Consider the following 4,136-nt stretch of genomic DNA (forward strand, 5'->3'; position numbering starts at 1 on the left):
GATAAATGAAAATAATTGGACACTTCCTGAACCAGTTCATGTACCAATTCCTGAGCCTATTCCTAAACCAACTCCGAAGAAGAGGGGTATTCTATTTCTCAGTCTTGAAGATATGCAAGAGGCAAAGAAATCTATGAAAGAAAAAGGTATTAAAGCTAAAGATGTTAAGAATTTACCTCCTATTGAAGAAATACATGGTCTTAATTTACCACATGTTGAAGAAACATATGATCATGATCCCTTACCTATTGAAGAAACTCATGGTCTTGATAACCCAACACAGGTAGTAAAGGTAAATTCTCTCTATAGATATGATAAAGCTGAAATCCCATTTACTAAGTTTGCTAGCCCATGCTTAGATGAGTTTGATAAACTTATGGTTAAGCAAGAAGACTTTAATGCTTATTTTGGTAGACAATTGAAATACAATTCAAATATGCTTGAACACCTGGGTGATTATATGGCCAATGTCAAAGATGAACTTAAACTTATTAGTAAACATGCTTCTATGGTTACCACTCAAGTAGAACAAGTACTTAAAGCTCAAAATGATTTGCTCAATGAATTGAATAGTAAGAATAATGATAATGCTGTTAGAGTGGCTACTAGAACTGGTAGAATGACTCAGGAACATTTGTATCCTGAAGGCCGCCCTAAGAGAATTGAGCAAGATTCTCAGAGAAATAATATAGATGCACCTAGTCCTTCTAAAAGGAAGAAAATGAAAAATGATAGGACTTTGCATGCTTCTAGTGAACCTATTACTGAAACACCTGAGAATCCAAATGATATTTCTATTTTTGATGCTGAAACACAATCTGGTAATGAACCTGAAACTAGTAATAATGTTAATGATAATGTTCATGATGATGCTCAACCTAGTAATGATAATGATGTAGAAATTGAACCTGTTGTTGATCTTGATAACCCGCAATCAAAGAATCAACGTTATGATAAGAAAGACTTTGTTGCTAGCAAACATGGTAAAGAAAGAGAACCATGGGTTCAGAAACCCATGCCTTTTCCTCCCAAACCATCCAAGAAAAAAGGATGATGAGGATTTTGAGCGCTTTGCTGAAATGATTAGACCTATCTTTTTGCGTATGTGATTAACTGATATGCTCAAAATGAATCCTTATGCTAAGTACATGAAAGATATTGTTACAAATAAAAGAAACATACTGGAAGCTGAAATTTCCACCATGCTTGCTAATTATACTTTTAAGGGTGGAATACCTAAGAAACTTGGAGATCTCGGTGTACCCACTATACCATGATCTATTAAAAGAAACTATGTTAAAACTGCTTTATGTGATCTTGGAGCCGGTGTTAGTGTTATGCCTCTCTCTTTATATCGTAGACTTGATTTGAATAAGTTGACACCTACTGAAATATCTTTGCAAATGGCTGATAAATCAACTGCTATACCTGTCGGTATTTGTGAGGATGTGCCTGTTGTAGTTGCAAACGTTACTATTTTAACGGACTTTCTTATTCTTGATATCCCCGAGGACGATAGTATGTCTATTATTCTTGGAAGACCCTTTTTGAATACTGCAGGGGCTGTTATTGATTGCACTAAAGGCAATGTCACTTTTCATGTTAATGATAATGAGCATACGGTACACTTTCCGAGGAAACAACCTCAAGTCCACAGTATCAATTCTATTGGAAAAATTCCATCGATTATATTTGGAGGTTTTGAATTTCCTCTTCCTACTCTCAAGAAGAAATATGATATTCTTATTATTGGGGACGTGCATATCCCCATTGAGGTAACGTAGTGTTATTCGAAATTTCTCCGGTTCCATGTTGTTCGGAATGAGTTCGTTAACAAGACTTGACCAACCTTGTTAGTGGAATCCTTTTGATGAGCATGAGATGGATGAAACTAGAAAGCACAACCTTTTGTACCCCACTTTTACTTTCTGTTATTTATATTAAATAAATAAAAATAAATATTTTTCTGTCTGTTATCTGATTATCCGTGCGATATAAAAATAGCCTAATAATAAAAGTTCTCCAAATGCCCTGAAATTTAAATATGATTTTTTCTGGAATATTTGAGAATATTTGGCACTGAGAACATAGCAGGGGGGTCAACCACATGCCCACGAGGGTGGAGGGCGCGCCCTACCCCCTAGGCGCGCCCCCTGCCTCGTGGGCCCACGGTGGCCCTCCTCCACTTATCCTTTCACCCACACGCTCCTTCTTCCTCCCCCAAACATGAATATCCTGCTCAAGCACGAGTTCTAGCTCATTTTGCTGCCATTTTCGATCTCCTTGCTCAAAGCACCTCTCACAAAACTGCTTGGAGAGATTGTTCCTTGGTATGTGACTCCTCCGTTGGTCCAATTAGTTTTTGTTCTAGTGCTTTATTCATTGCAAATTTCTGCTGCTTAGGTGACTCTGTTCTTGAGCTTGCATGTCAAATTTATATGGTCAAAAGTAGTTTTGATGCATGATATAGGCCCTAGGCACTTGTAGGAGTAGTTGCTATCAATATTATTGAGTTTGGTTTACTTTTATTTTGAAGTTACTAAAAATTTCAGATTTTTTCAGAAAATGATGAAGAGACTTTTGAGGGGCTCATCGAGCCAAAGCTCGAAGGAAAAGGCACCGAAGCCTAAGTATAATCTGCCTTGCACTGCAGAGGTTCGGGCATGTGAACGGCCTTCCGATGAATTCTTGAGAGCGGCCGGGATTTATGAAGATTTTCATGAATTGGCTAGGAATGCAGGCCTCAGCGCTTTCCTCCACGACCAATGCGATCAGTATCTCTTACTCACAAATACCTTTGTGCAAAACTTTCATTTCCATTCTAGGAGCTCACCACCTACGGTGGAGTTTCATTTATATGATGAGCATAAGGAGATGTCACTTTATGATTTTTGTCGGGTTTGTTTAGTCCCTTTCGAGGGCAAGACAGAGGAACCACATCGCGATGATGTGGACGGATTTATTGATACTATCACTGTAGGGGAAACAAGGAAGGTTTCCGATGCACTAATCACTAGCATACATTTTCCTATTTTACGCTATGCATTATTTGCTAGTCGTTGTTTAATTGGTCGCGGAAACTGTGGAAACCTTAGTATCCCTGATATTATTATTTTGCTCCACGGTTTATACAGTGATAACTCTGTTAGTATGGGCGGTATTATTGCTAAACGGTTAAGTCTGAATCGTACCAAGGGCCCCATCTTTGGAGGCATCTATGCTTCACGCCTAGCTGCACATTTTAACATACCTATTAGGCATTATGAAAAGGAAGAAAAGGTGTTGCCTCGTGTTTATTTAGATTATAAAAGTATGGTGGCACATGATTTTATTGTTAAGAATAGGGAAGGAGAGCTTAAATATAAATTGTTCATTGATAAACATCATCCTGAGACTATTACCCTGCCTGCTCCTTCTTTATTTGATTTATCTGCAGGCCGGTACCTTGTTCCGTTGAAGGCTATTTACGCCTACCGGAACCTTGCACCAGCTATGGAGCCAGAGCCGGAACCACAAGTTGATCCTTCACGACGGTCTAATTACCAGTGGGATCTGGAGATGATTGTCAGCCAGTGGCAATCGGAGTCTTCTTCTTCTTCGCAGTACGACCGCAGCTACTATTATGGATACCCGCCAGGCCAGTCGTGGCCATAGACCAACTTAGGCCAAAAGCCTAAGCTTGGGGGAGTACGTATTTCCCACCGACATTACATTTATGTTCACACACTCATTGCTAGATGTCAGTGCTCATACTTTTTCATTGTATCATCCATGCTAGTTTAATTCCCTTTTTATGCTTTCTTCTTGTGTGTTTAATAAACCTTAAGAAAAACCAAAAAAAATAGTTGTAGCTTCTAGCTAGTTTTAATTTCCATGCTTGTAGTAGTAATTAAAAAGAAAACCCAAAAATATTTCATGTTCTTCTTTTGCTTGTTGGGAGCTTTCCCGTGTAAATAGTTTTATTTCTTTTCTTTTCTTTGGGGGTCGATAGGAGAAGACCATGATTAAATTGTTGAAGTGGCTCTTATATGCATAATTGTTGATCTGAAAAAAGAGCCCATATTGCCTTGTCTTCTCCTGTTTATTGAATGCTTGCAGATTCCAGCTTAGTCCAAGGCACGCGCACTATTATTATT

The sequence above is a fragment of the Triticum urartu genome, chromosome 2A (genome assembly GCF_056163025.1).
Source record: "Triticum urartu cultivar PI428250 chromosome 2A, HENAU_Tu73, whole genome shotgun sequence".
Taxonomy (NCBI): domain Eukaryota; kingdom Viridiplantae; phylum Streptophyta; class Magnoliopsida; order Poales; family Poaceae; genus Triticum; species Triticum urartu.